General features: G+C 39.5%; 1 long non-coding RNA gene across 1 annotated transcript in view; it reads left to right on the top strand.

The window, feature by feature from the left end:
* LOC138145453 (uncharacterized) overlaps positions 1-15,623 on the top strand; it is a 136,708-nt gene that overhangs the window by 31,637 nt on the left and 89,448 nt on the right. The window contains exon 2 of the long non-coding RNA XR_011164233.1: positions 1,570-1,657. This is a non-coding gene — a long non-coding RNA (uncharacterized lncRNA). The remainder of the gene's footprint in view (positions 1-1,569; positions 1,658-15,623) is intronic.

The following is a 15,623-nucleotide window of genomic DNA, read 5'->3' as shown; positions in this document are numbered from 1 at the left end:
TCATTGGATGCCAAATCTAGCACTCTTTCCATCATCCCATGTCTATTACATTTGTTTTCTTGAGAATTCAACATGAGGACAGATTAGTGAATGACAAGTATATATGAAATACAGAAAGCAATTTCAAGTGCTCACAATTGGTAGCAATTCATTATTCCACAATCTGCCTCACTATTGCAACTCCAATTAGCTTGAAAACAGCTTTTGGTGTCCAATTAAGTCTGATGAGACAATGTCACCTACATGAGCACGGCTACATACACACAGACACATGTGCTTATCAGTTTGTTGGCCAGCAGATTCTGTCTTTACATTGACTCTGAGTGGGTCTTTCACTGGGAATTACTCACGAAGATGAAGGTCTGTCCCAATGGTTGCTAATACAAACCAGGAATCCCCAAGTCTGTACTGGAGGCCAAGATATTTGCACTAATGATTAAGTGCTGTTTTCTGCAATAAAATGTTATTTTTTCTTTAAATTTCTTTTTCTGGAAGGGATAAAAGCAAACATGGTAATGTGCTCAAAATACTATGACTAGTTAAGTAGAATTACATGAAGGACATTATCTTTAAAGGAAAAAAAAACCTGACTGCGGATCAAAAATCAATGTTTCAGCCACAACATTTCAATCAGCAAGAGATGTGCTACCGTTTGACATGACGGACTGATGACTTTAAATCTCCTTGGAGTCACTTTATAACATTCTCTCTATAATTCATTTCCTAGAGTAGAAATTCCCCTGGAGAAATGGAGAGGAAACATCATACAATGGAAAGAAGATTGAATTTAGAGCCAGATGACCTGGGTTCTAATTTTACCTTAGCTACTTACTACTACTTGTCATTTTAGCTCCCGAAGCCCAAACTTCCTAATATATAAAAATAGGGTTGTCAGAGTAGACAATTACAAAGGTTACTCCTAGTTCTAATTCCCATGATCTCTCAATGGACTTCTTGCTTCTAATCCTAGAGTTACTACAAGAAATTCCGGTACCATCATGAGATTTCAGTGGTAACCATTAAAGGATTTACTGTTTCTTTGATCACTTGGAAGGTGCCCATTTATGACTACATTGCCTATAAGTCTAGGTAGGAGACTCCTAAAGGTAGCCAACTGGTCCCAGTCTTCCTCACAGGTTCCAAGGGGATCTTTGGACTTTTTACAAAGAATTATAGGGGAGAATTCACTTTTGTACTCACTAGAACTCTCCTGGTAGCTACTAGAATTCTCTTGACCTCTCTATCCTTGTTAGAACACATCTGTGGTCACCTGTTTGGTTCAGGGAACCTCATTTTAGTAAGAACATGGATAAACTGGAAATATTCAAAGGGGACAAGCAGTATGGTAAGGGATCTCAACTCTATTCGACATGAGGATCATTTGAAGGAATTAAAAATATTTAGCCTGGAGAAGACTTGGGTCAGTAGTGGAAGAGGGGACAGACTAACTGTCATCACATATTTTAAGGGCTGTCACATATAAGAGGGATTAGACTTATCCTGTAAGTGATAGACTCCCTGGTCTTTGAGGTCTTTTCCAACTTTAATAATCTGTGATTTTGATTTCAGACTCTCTGCCTCCCATGTATGACATTATCATGTTTGCAAGGACGTAGCATCCCCAGGGTCCACAACTGTGAATATACCTGCTGTCATGGTAAGAAGTTTGTGAGAGACATACATTTTTCTTGTACTTAGGGACTTATGTTTCACCAAGATTAGTTTCCTTAATTGTTCATTTTTTTCTGGTCCAGACTTAAGATCTCAGAGGTATAAGGGAATTCCTAGTGTAGAAATGCCCTCAAATGACATAAATCATCAACTTGTTGTGTAGGCCCTAGAAATGTAAGTGACTTTCCTGTGGTCACAGAGCTGCTCTGTGTCAGAGGCAGAATGTGAAACCAGGTCTTCTTATCGCTAAATAGTGACCTCTATTCATTATTTCACACTGTGTTTTATTTTGTCTATCACATTACCTATAATGTATGTGATTTAGTATGACTAAGCAGGATTGGGTCTGTTTGGTACTTGGGTGGCAGATTGCCTGGGAATACTGGATACTGCACATTTAGCATGATTCACAAGAGATTCACGGACAGAATAAGATGAAATTGACAGCACAGGTGTCATTAAAGCAGTTTTACAAATGAGAAAACTGAGGTTCAGAAGTGTGCCTAAAGTCACATGGCTTCTGAACAACATGATTCATTTCAAATCCAGGTCATCTGGGAGGTTCAGTGGATAGAGCACTGGGTCTAGAGTCAGGAAGATCTGAGTTCAAGTCTAGTAAGTCAGAAGAGCTTAGTGGCTCTGCGTCACTAGGCAAATTTATTAACCTGTGTTTGCCTCAGTTTCCTCCATTGTAAAATGGAGATAATAACAGCACTTGCCTCCCAGGGTTGTTGTGAGAAACAAATGAGATAATAAATGTAAATCACTTAAAATAGTGTCCCACACATAATAATTAGTAGAAAAATGTTACTTATTATTATTATTGCTGTTGCTGTTGTCATCTGGTATTCTTTCAACTGTACTACACTGCTGTAGCTTATAGTAGACTCTCAAAAAAGGTATGTCTTAAGATTGTTGCTATGGCTACTAATATGACAGAAAAATCTGCAATGAATCATCTACAAATAGGATTTGAAGAGAATATCTCATTCATAAATGGGTTCTTGAGCCATCGCCAGGAGGTCAACCCCTTCCAGCACTTACCTCCTCCTCACTTCCGTTTTATTATCTGATTATTCTTCTGGGATTACTTTTGAGTAATGTGTATTTCAAACACATCCTGCCATCTGGACAATGTCCATTAGGAATCATAGCTGTGAAATGCTTCAGAATTTGAAGAGCATCAAGGCCACTTGTGGTCTGCTTTCCCATTTCATGAAATGATCATCTTCTCTCCTCCTCTCAGCAGTACCCTTATCTTTTGTCCCCTCTCCCTTGAAATCCTGGCTCAGAACTCACCTCCTCTGGGAAGCCATTCCGAATTAAACAATAAGTGGAATCTAGTGCTTCATTCCCAGGAGCATCACCAAGCATTATCTATTGAGAACCAGCAGGGGAGGGGGGAGCACTGGACTTGGAGAGAAGAAAGAGACCCATATTCAAATCACAACTCTGATATTTACTATCCCAATAGGGAAAATTGTCTCAACTCTCTGAATTTCAGTGTCTTTATCTGAAAAGTGGGAGTTACAACAGTCCTTGGCATTACCTACTTCTCCGGGCTTTTGTCATACCTCCAAGGATTATATGAATGGTGAGTTATTGATAAGCAGATCTGCACAAATTACAACTTGTACTTGTTTCTGGCTCTGTCTACATGATGCTAAACAGCTGGGTAAACACTGAAAAGTCAGATGTTTATCGAGATATTTTCCAAATGCAAAGATATTTGGCGCTTACTACTTATATATCATGTTTGTACACATTCTTCAAGCTTTGTCGCATTTGCTTTTTCCACCCTGTTAAACTATGGGTTTCTGAAAAGGTAGATAGGCACCTTCTTCTAACCCTTTGTTATTTCTCTAATGTTTCTGTTTCAGTGATTTGAACTGTTGTGGAGACATAGTCACTACTCATGGGGTCATGGGTTTAAACATGGAAGGAACCGTGAAGACCCTGATTGTGTTCAATACCCTGATTTTATAGGTGAGGTAATTGAAGTAGGAGAGGTTGTGACTTGCCTAGGGTCATATAGCTAGTAAGAGTCTCAGGAAGTATTTGAATTCAGGCCTTTCTGACTCCAGGTGCGGTGTGTTAGTTCATCAAAAGACTTGGGTTCAAATCATGCCTCTTCGGTATGACCTTGGGCAAGTCACTTCAACTCTGACAGTTTCATCATCTATAAAATAAGACGGTTGGACTAGAGAACCTCCAAAGTGCCTCACAGCTCTAAATATGTGATCCTATTCCTTTTGGGCCATAGGATAACAGATATAAAGTTGGAAAGATCCTAGGAGGCCAGCTGGTTCAACACCATTATCTTACAGAGGAGGACACAGAAGTCCACATAGGAATAGTCTAGCTAAAATTTGAATTCAGGTCCTTCAATTCCAGATCCAATATTTCTTTTTCAGGAACCACAAGTTTCCTTGACAATCCTTTCCTCTGGAATCTCACAAAGACAAGATAAATAAGCTCAGTACTAGGTTTGGAAGGCTATTGAACATCTGGTCAAACCCCCACTAATTTGACAGATAAAGAAATTGAAAACCATGGAGGTAAAGTGATTTGCCCAGAATCATTTTACATAGTAAAATTAGTAACAAAGCCAAGAGCAGAACATAGGACTCATGAGTTCCAACACTTATATTTAGTCTGTTCTGAGCTGTAAACTGACATTTATCACCGAATTTCTATTTTCTTTTTTTATTTGAAAAAGTCAGAGACAGAGACAAGTCCATTGGTTGCTGGAAAGACCTTGAACAGCCCATAATCCATGACCACAGAAATAGTGTTGACCACAGCAGAAAAATCACCTTCTGACTTTCTCTCTGGCTCTGGATAAAAGGTTGAAATTTTTGATATTGTTATTTTTTAATGAGGCTGTGTTTTCTTTTTTTGGACTGGAGAAATATGTTAACACTATTATTTTTTTAAAAAAAAAATCGAGTTATTATTATTATAAACTTCAGTGGTATGGGATAATGAGAAGGCTGTTGTGTTATTTGAATTCTGATTACAGAATAAATATTTTTGTGAAACTTGGTAAGTTATTTTTGGACTAGGAGTATTATTTCTTTAAAAATATGAACCATATTCTCAATTATAACTGCCTTCAAGAGAACAGGACCTCAATAAGGCCAAAAATACAATGGTTACTTAGAGGTCCTGAAACTTTAGGAAATACAGATGTGGATCTGATTGACTTGGTTCTTACCATGATCCTGCTTCTGAGAGGGCTACCAGTTCCCTGCCCCTAAGTCAACTGTTGCCACTGCTAGGGTACACTCAGCAGTCTGGGATGGAACTTGGGATATTGCTACTTCCTCCTGCCCCCTCTACTTAGCTGCCAAAGAGACAGCAGTTGACTTGGAAGCATATCAGAAGAGGTTGGAAGAGAAATGGAGAGAAGGACATAGTGGAGAGAAGGTGTGAGGAGCATAGAAGGGAGAACCATGGTATGAGAGTGGCATTTGGGACTCGGCATCATGTGATCATTATTTAAGTGCAGCCAGGGGTCCTAGGTTCAGTCTGGCAGATGTTTTTGGGAGGCAAGAGCCATTAAAACAATTTTCTGAAGCCCTGAAATAACAAGCATTTATTAAACAACTACTGTGTTCCAGACATTGTGCTACGTGCTGATGATAAAAAGAGGTAAAAGATGGTCCTTGTTCTCAAGGAACTTACACTCTAATGCATTAGACAACACAAAAGCAAAATACATGCCAAGTAAATTGGAGATAATCAACAGAGGGAAGGCTAATGTTAAGGCAGGTCAGTGAAGTCCTCTTGGAGAAGGTGGGATTTTAGCTGAGACTTGAAGGAAGCCAGGAAAGTTAGAAGGCAGAGATGATGAGGGAGAGAGTTCCAGGCATGGAGGACAATGCCCAGATTCAGGAAATGGAGTGTCTAGTTCAAGGAACAGAAAGGTCAGTGTCACTGGACTCCAAAGTCCATAGAGGGAAGGATGATGAACAGGAGGGTGTAGGGTCCAGGAAGACAAGAAGAATGAAAAGGTAGGAAGGGACTAGATGATGGAGGACTTTAAAAATCAAATAAAATATTTTATATTTGGTCCTGGAGTAAATAGGGAGCCTCAAGAGTTGGTTGAATGAATGGTGGTGAGTGTGACATAGCCAAATGTGGACTTTAGGAAGCTAGCTGAAAGTAGGATAAACTTGTGAGAGAGACTTATGACTCAGAGATCAGTTGGCAGGCTGCTGCAATAGTCCAAGTGTTCAGTGAGGAGGGCTTGGGCCATAGTGGTGGCAGTGTCAGAGTAGATAAGGTAGCATATAAGAGACATATGGTGAAGGTAGAAACAACAGAGCTTAGCAACTGATTAGACATGAGATGGTGAGAGAGAATTAGGAGTTGTGGGGGTAAGGTGCTGTATGCTAATGTGTGGCTGCCTGCTTGCTTCAAGAAGGAAGCTATTGTCATGTCTATTTGCCATATGACCATCTTGCCTGGAAATACTGATACAGGTTAGAGGATGGCCCCTAACTAACTGATTCAAATTTTTGGGAAGATAAAATCAAGCTTCCCAGCTGAATGTCTGATTGTGATTGACTAGGTGTGAAGAACTAACACTTGGTTTCCAACTGTGTTGTTTTCTTCCACTTACCTGTGTGACCCTGGGGCAAGTCACTTTGAAACTGTAAATTTCATTTTCTCCATCTGTAATATTGACCTATATGACCTCTGAGACCCCTTCAAACTCTGTTGTATCTATAACCTTAAGAAACACTGGCCTCCATCTCTCCATTCTTTCACTTGTCTAGGATACCATATGACACTGCCCTGGCAAACTTCCTCACTCTCAGACTCAGCAAGGAAGGTAGTGTTATGAGATTTCTTCATCCCACTGTAGAGACTGGAGAGATTCAATGTGTCACCTTGTCTCCAAACTTCTGGAAGAGTTTGCAAACCTAACCTAAACCCCAAACCAGGCAAGCTCACTCATCATCCACAGGAGGCTAAAGAAGATGACAGCAGTGACATCTGTGATGATGTGATCAGCTTTGGAGCAGCCCTGGCCTGGTGAGTCCAGATGCTCGGGGCCTGCCCATAGGGGCCATGAAAGCATGTGGATTTCATTTTGATGACATGTCTCTAAGACTCCCCATGGACCTGGAAGCTCTCAGAATTTTGCAAGAGAAGCTTCTTTAGGGCTTGTGTCAGGTACCATGGCAAATATTTGTGAGTGATTAAACTCAATTCTCCTTCTACCTCAGCAACTGTCTGGTAGCTACAGCCCAGTTAATGACTACCTTAGGTTACATGGATGTATTCACTCATTTCATTGAGACAGTGAATATTTATTAAACATTGTGTGCAGAGCACTCTTCTAGAAAATGGGGAAGAAACAAAGTTTAGATAAGGCAGTCTCTGACTTTGTGAAGTTTACAATTTAATAAAGACATAATACACATATAAGTCAATTATAATGCATGATATTACATGTTAAGTGATTAGAAAATAGAAAAAAATTCTATTGAAGTCTGATAGGAGAAGAAGGATGAGAAAAGTCTTCATGGAGAAGGTGGCTTTAAAGAATAGTTAGGAATTAAGTAGGTAAGAGGGGGGGGAGTGTATTCTAGGCATAGGACACAACATGAACAAAAACAAGGAAGTAGGAGATTAAATTGAATATATAAAGCAATAGAAAGTCTAATTTGGTAGAAGCATAGACTAAACAGAGACAAATAATATGAGAAGACTAGTGTTAAAGAAAGAAAGCCTTGTTTGCCAGGTACAGAAGTCTGAGCTTTGGTTCAGAGGTAATAGGAATCACTGAAGATCTTCTTTTTGAAAAGGGGACTAATTTGAAGAGATTAGTCCCTATAAAGTATATTTTGGATGAATAAGTATGAAAGATGGACTGGAAGAAAGAGAGGAAGATAGACTGGAGGTGGGAATCTATTTGGAAGGATTTAATGGTGTAGGCAAATGGTATCAAAGCCATGTATTATGGTGGTGGTAGAAGTAGGAATTAAGAGGATTAGATTATGTGGAGATATTACAAAAGTAAAATTAACTGGACTTAGTAAACGGCAATGAGAACTGCAGGAGAGGAAGTAGTCAAAGATAATTTTGAGATAACAAATATGGAATTCAAGGTAAATAGTACTGTAGATAGAAATAGTAAAATCAAAAGTTGTAACAGGTAAAGAGGAAAGATTAAGTTGGTTTGGGGCATGTCAAGATTGATGGGTGCTAGATGACCGTTCAAGTTTAGATGACCTGTACATTTAGGTCTTCTCTTCAAAAGGAGATCAAGCCTATAGATGGAAATAATCATAGATTAAGATAAAGATATAGGAGCAGCTAGGTGGCAGAGTGAATAGAGCATAAACCTAGATGTCAGGAGGACCTGAGTTCAAATCTGGCCTCAGACACTTGACACTTAACTAGTTGTGTGACCTTGGGCATGCCACTTAACCCCAATTGCCTTGCCTTCCCCCCTCCAAAGAAAAAGATAAAGCTATAGATAAAGCTATAGTAATAGAAACATACTTCAATAAAGATTAAGACGTAGAAATAGATATAGATTTAGCAATAGTCATTGACAAAGACCTAACTATAGATATAAATATAGATGATATAGGTACAGACATAGACACAAAAATAAACATATATATGTATACATATTCACATATATGGGTAAAAATAAAGCTATAGATGTAGATATAAATACAGATATAGGAATAGATACACACTATATATGTTTGTGTGTATGTATATATACACACACACACACACACACATATATACATATAGATGCAGATATATGCATATGGATGTAGATGTGGATATAAAGTCAGAAGTTATAGACAAAGAAATAGAAATAGCCTCAGATTATATGTGATGATATGGATGTAGATGTAGATACAGAGAGATAAGTATGAGAAGCAGCACAGTAGAGCTTAGAGAGAGCTAGCCTTACTTAGAGCTAGGAAAACCTGGATTCAAGTCTTGCCTCAGACACTTGCTGAAATGGCTCTGGGCAAATAATCTTCTATTCACTGCTCTAGGCAAAAGTTGCAGACAGAGTGTCAATCTACATTGGTAGAGAGGGTTTCCTAATGCAGCAATTCCCTGTAGTGATGAAATCTTGTGTCCAATTCATATGTATGAATGTTTGTATGCGTACGCAGGTGTGTGTATTTGTGAATCAAGTGTATAGCATATCAAGTGTATAGTCCAGGTTGTTAAGGTGAAGGAGGGCAAGACTATTGAGAGAGAAAGGCAGAGCGCAGAGAATAGCTTCTCAAGGGAAGCAACATAAAGAGATAAGGTAGAGAATGACAAAATTGTAAGGGAGACAAAAGGAACAAATGCAGAGGTAGGAAAATCAAAGGGTTATAGATGGAGAGATAAAAGGGAGGGCTTGTTTGGTACAATTCCCTCATTTTATATACGAAGAAACCAAGACAAAAATTATTTTAAATTAATCTTTTATTTATTTATCTTTAGTTTTAAACATTCATTTCCACAAGATTTTGAGTTACAAATTTTCTCCCCATATTTCCCCTACCCCTACCCCAAGATAGCAAGCCTGATGAATATCCCTTCCCCCAATCTGTTCTCTCTTATATCCTCCCCCACTACCCCCTAATTTTCTAGTAGGGCAAGATGGATTTCTATACCCCAGTGCCTGTATATCTTATTTCCTAGTTGCATGTAAAAAACAAATTTTTTAATATTTGTTTTTAAAGCTTTAATTTTCAGATTCTTTACCTTCTTCCCTCCTCACCCACCCACTCTCGGAGGACATACAACTCAATATAGGTTGTACATGTGAAGTTATACAAAATGTTTCCATAGTAGTTATATTGTGAAAGACTAACTTTATTTTCCTCCATCCTATCCCACCCCCCACTTATTCTATTTTCTATTTTGACACTGTCCCTTTTCAAAAGTGTTTGCTTCTAACTAACCTCTCCCCCAATCTACCCTCCCTTCTATCATCCCCCCTCTTATCCCCTTCCCCCCTACTTTCCTGTAGGGTAAGATACCCAATTGAGTGTGTATGTTATTCCCTACTTAAGCCAAATTCAGTGAGAGTAAGGTTGACCCATTCCTTTTCACCTTTCTGCTCTTCCCCTCCATTGTAACAGTTTTCTCTTACCTCTTTTATATGAGATAATTTACCCTATTCTATCTTTCCCTTTTTCCTTCTCCCATTATATTCCTCTCTCACCTCTTAATTTTATGTTTTAGATATCATCCCTTCCTACTCAACTGATCCTGTGCCATCTGTCTGTGTATACATGTACACACATATACACACACTCACATATGTATTTATACTCACATAAACCCTCCTATACATACATATATATGTATGTATACGTACATAATACACATATATGTATGTATACATATATACATACATATATATGTGTATATATATATATGCACAAATATATTCCCTTCAACTATCTTCATACTGAGAAGTCTCATGAGTTACAATGATCATTTTTCCATGTAGGAATGTTAATAGTTCAACTTTGATAAGTTCCTTATGATTTCTTTTTCCTGTTTACCTTCTCATGCTTCTTTTGCTTCTTGTTTTGAAAGTCAAATTTTCTGTTCTGCTCTGGTTTTTTCATCAAGAATACCTGAAAGTTCTCTATTTCATTGAATGACCATATTTTCCCCTGAAGCATTATACTCAGTTTTGCTGGGTAGGTTCTTGGTTTTAATCCTACTTCCTTTGACTTCTGGAATATGATATTCCAAGCCCTTTGATCCCTTAGTGTAGAAGCTGCTAGGTCTTGTGTTATCCTGATTGTGTTTCCACAATACTCAAATTGTTTCTTCCTGACAGCTTGTAATATTTTCTTCTTGACCTGGGAACTCTGGAATTTGGCTATGATATTCCTAGGGGTTTTCTTTTTGGGATCTTTTTCTTTTTTTCACTCTTTGTTTATTTTTCATTTTCAGCATTCATTTCCATAAAATTTTGAGTTATAAATTTTCTCCCCATCTTTCCCTTACCCCCACCCCAAAATAGGGAGCCTAATGAATACCCCTTCTCCCACCTTCTCTCTCTTATATCCTCCTTCATACCCCCCCTTGGGATCTTTTTCAAGAGGTGATCAATGAATTTTTTCAATTTCTATTTTGCCCTCTGGTTCTAGAATATCAGGGCAATTTTCCTTGAGAATTTCTTGAAGGATGATTTCTAGGCTCTTTTTTTGATCATGGCTTTCAGGTAGTCCAATAATTTTAAAATTATCTCTCCTGGATCTATTTTCCAGGTCAGTGGTTTTTCCAATGAGGTATTTCACATTGCCTTCTATTTTTTCATTTGTTTAGATCTGTTTTATATTATTTTTATTTCTAATAAAGTCATTAGCTTCCATTTGCTCCAGTCTAATTTTGAAACAATTATTCTTTTCATTGAGTTTTTGAAATTCCTTTCCATCTGGCAAATTTGGCTTTTTAAGGCATTCTTCTCCTCGTTGGCTTTTTGGACCTCTTTTGCCATTTGACTTAAGTCTATTTTTTTCTGTATGTTTTTGGGTCTCCTTTAGCAAGCTGTTGACTCATTTTTCATGATTTTCTTGCATCATCCCTATTTCTCTTCCTAATTTTTCCTCCACTTCTCTCACTTGATTTTCAAAATCCTTCCTGAGATCATCCATGGCCTGTGACCAGTTCATATTTTTCTTGGAAGTTTTTGATGCAGGAATTTTGACTTTGTTGTTGTTTTCTGGTTCCATATTTTGATCCTTTTTGTTCCCAAAAAAGGATTCTATGGTCTGCTTGCACTTCCTCTGCTTTCTCATCTTGCTAGCCAACTACTTGACTTTTGAACCCTTTGCCACTATAGAACTCTGCTTCCAGGGTGGAAAGAACTGTGTCCCAAATTGCTTGGGTTTTTGCAAATGTTGTCAGAGGTCTGTATAGCCACCTCTCTATAGCTACCACAAGCTCTAGAACACTGGTGTTTCTCACCCCAGAATTCCCACCCAAGACTTCGACCCAGATCCAAGTAGGTCAAAGCAAGAGTGATTCTCCTTTGAATAGTCACTTGATCCCCCTACAATCTGCAGGCTGGAAGATCCAGAGGCAGCCATATGATGGCAACTGCAGCCACCGAGCCTCTACCACCTCTCACCCCAGGGGCAGCAGCAATAGCAGCAGCAGAATAGAGAGCCCCTGGAGGTTGTTGAGTAGGGGAGTAACATTCAGATATGTGCTTAAAAGGAATGATTTTGTTGTAAGTGTGAAGGATGGAATGGCATGTAGAGTGACCTAAACAGACCAGTTAGGAAGTTCTCTACATCAGCTCGATGAGAGGTGATGAGAGCCTGCATTAAGGCAGTCATATCTGTTGTTGTTCATTCTTTGTCTCAAATAAGATCAATGACATCACAAGGGTGATTGACGCCATGACTTACAAGCAAATTGGATTTAAGTGAGGCAGAGCTGTACAAAGTCACCAGCCTCACTCTCTCCTCCAGAATCATCAGAGTCCAATGGCAAGACATAAGTTAAAGATGCAGAGTTTAGACCTCGGTCTAAACTAAGAACTTCCCCAGGTCTCCGTTTGTCTGAGGCAATGCCCATTCAGCGATTAAGCCTAGGTAAAAATTGAGACTAAGGTGACCTAGTTTGCCTTCCCAACAGAATTAGTCTGGGAGGGGAAGACCCTTAGAGTCTCTCACTAAGGCAATAACTGTTGGAATAAGAAGAAAGGGTCAAAGGGACAGATGGTATGGAAGTAGAAAATAAACAGTTTAGAAACTAATTGGATATTTCCAGGGAGAAGGATTGAAGACTCAAGAATATGAACTTGGGAAGACTGGGATGACAATGATGCCTTTGGCAAAAAGTTTGGAAGAAAAATGGGTTTGGGGTTTATCTACTTTGGACATGCTGGGTTTAAGGCGACTATGGGACATACACTTTGAAATGTCCAAAAGACAATTGGTAAGGTGGGTTGACATATAGGAGCATAACTGGGGCTGAAAATATAGATCTGTGAGTCATGGGCCTAGAGATGATAATTAAACCCATGGGAACTGGATGAGGTCATCAAGAAGAGTATAGAATGAATAGAAAAGACTGTAGATTTTTCAGTTTAAATATTTTTGTTAAGTTTGAGAATGCTGGGTAGAGCAAAAACTGATTTAGGGAAGATGTCCTTTGCCCAGCTGCAATACCCCTCTGCATCCCTTCATGAAAGAGCACAGAAGCAGAATTGTGGTAACTATTGTTGGCAGGGTGCTGCGAAAAGCCCACCCAAGGGTGTGTGTGTGACAGAGCTGGAAGAGTTTTGGAGCAAGGAAAATAGAATGAGTAGAGACAGAGAGAGACAGAGACAGAGACAGAGAGGGAGAGAGAGAGAGAGAGAGAAATCCAAGTAGGAATTTCCAGAACCTGCTTCTATGGGGTACGTGTAGAGAGGGTTCTAGTGAAGAGGTTACCCATAAAGATGGTTAGGGTTCCTATGGAGACCCAAAAATACCAACATGCCATGTTCTGTAAAATGAATTAGACTCAAGTCTTCTCTCAGCCAAAGAAAAAGTAAAGTTTATTAAAAGTTTGCTTGTATGGGACACAGAGTTAGTCAGTGCTAGGTCATTCTATGGTGCTCTCACTATTCTATGAAGCTTTCACAAACATGGAGACAAGATGGGGTCTTATATACAGAAGGCCATGGGAAGAATCTAGAGGTGGCCTAGAGGAGGAGTTTGGGGAAGGTCTTTAGGAGGAGTTAATGAAGTCAGTGAATGATTAAGGGTGCCACCTGGAGACCACAGACAGTGGTGGGCTAGGCCAGTTCAAGGGTGGACACTTTGATAGGCTCAAGGGTGGGAAAACTAGTAACAGAGATTTGGGCCAAGCTACAATGTAAGGCTTATTACCTCATGCAAGTGCCTCAGTAAATGAGATGATTTAATCAGAGTTCAAGGGGGGGGGGGTCCCAGAGCCTGTACCTCATCACTAGGACCAGGAAGAGGGAGTAGCTAATCCGTGGTTCTGCTGGTTGCTAGAGGCTGTGGGGTTCTTGTTCTGACTGCCAGCTCTTTTCCGGTGATCTTTACCTTCTGAGGACAGAGATGGTCAAAGCCCAGAAGATGTAGGCAGCTTACTCTAATAGACCACTAAGGTTTGCAAAGCACCTTATCTACCTTCTCTCATGGGACTCCCATAATAACCCTATGAGGTAAGTATTATTATCGTCCCCATTTTATAAATGAAGAACAGAGAAGGCAGTCTTCAAATTACAGATGGTGGACTTGATTTCAATTTGTGGGAAAATTCTTGACTGATCATTAAAGGGATATACTCTGATCATCTATAAAGGGAAGTGGTGATTAGATTGGATCACATAAGAATAACCTGATTTGTTTATTTCAGATAGGATTACTAAAATAGTAGGTAAGAAGAATGCTATGAACATATTTTACTTAGATTTTAGTAAAAAGAATTTGGGGTGGTTAGGTGGTGCCATGAATAGAGCTCTGGCCCTCTAGTCAAGAGGACCTGAGTTCTGAGCCCCTAAGAGTCCCCATAGAGGAAAAAGAGAACACTTCGTGAGCCCACATTCTGAATGTGAAGGTAGTTAGTGGCAAATGTTTGCTAGGATGTAGGTGGCAGGGTACAATGCCAACCCACAAGTGTATTTTTTTTTTGCCTTTTGGAGGGCAGTTGGGGTTAAATAACTTGCCTGAGATTACACGGCTAGTTTTTTTGTGTTAAGTGTCTGAGGTCAGAACCGAACTCAGGTCCTCCTGACTCCGGGCCGGTGCTTTACTCACTGCGCCACCTAGCCGCCCCAACCACAAGTGTACTTTCTTACCTTTATAAAATAGTTTAATGAAAATCATTATTGACAAAATAGGTGATGAATACATGAGAAGGGGAAAGGCTGAGAGAGAGAGAAAGACAGAGAGACACAGGGACAGAGAAAAAGAGAGAGACAGAGACAGCCTTTCAAAGCCGTTTATGACCTACTACCCTACCCCATCTTTTCAGTCTTCTTACACCTTGATTCTTTCACAAGACACTCTCTCTTCCAAATGTGGGTGTTTTCACTAGCTGTCCCCCAAGCCTGGAATACCCTCCCTGCTCATCTCCATCTCCTAGCTTCCTTCATGTCCCAGTTAAAACCTTACCTTCTCTTGGAAGCTTTCCCAGTCTCCCTTCATTTTAGGATCTCCCCTCTGTTGATTATCTCCAATCTATTCTGTCTATATTTTGTTTGTAAATAACTTGGCGTCTTGTCTCCCCGTCAGACTGTGGCCTCCTTGGGAGCAGGTACTGTTTCTTGCCTTTCTTTGGATTTGCAGTGCTTGGCACAGAGCCTGGCATATAAGTAGTTAATAAATGTTTATTGACTGTTTGACAGACTCTCATAATGCCTTTCTACATCAGACAACATTTGCAGACACACAACTGAGAGAGAAAGAACTGAAGATCCTGATGCTTTTAGTGATTGTTTATTTCAAAAAAGCTATTGGGTCAGCAAGACAAATTCCAACCGCTAAAAGGCTTCCTTCAAACACGGTGTTTCCCATCAGTTTCTCATAAAAAACACTCTCAGGATAATTTTAGTGTACTGGGGTATCATGCCAAGCTATCTGAAGGTTCATTTTCTCTTCAACGATTTTTTCCTGCTCAGAACTGAAATGGAGATTTGGCTATATCTTATTTGGAAAATCATACATGCTTTTCAGTGATCGCAATTTGTTCACTGAAAATCCTGTAAAACTTTAGGATGGATATAATCAAAGAGATAACTTTGTTAGTCAAGCCGTCCTTGCTGAATCAATAATTGACCTTGATGGAAAGGAGAGGCAACGTGTGCCAAGCAATCAAGCCACCATCACTGCCCCTACCACCACGAAAACCTCCCTTTAGACCCAGAACACTGAACCCGAGAACCCTGGAAATAGACAGTCCCCCTCCTCTCCACAGAACACCAGCTC

This window comes from Petaurus breviceps, unplaced genomic scaffold, assembly GCF_028583685.1.
Source record: "Petaurus breviceps papuanus isolate PSGF00001 unplaced genomic scaffold, PetGlider_PUasm1.0 90740, whole genome shotgun sequence".
NCBI lineage: Eukaryota > Metazoa > Chordata > Mammalia > Diprotodontia > Petauridae > Petaurus > Petaurus breviceps.
This window is presented reverse-complemented; position numbering and strand designations above follow the sequence as displayed.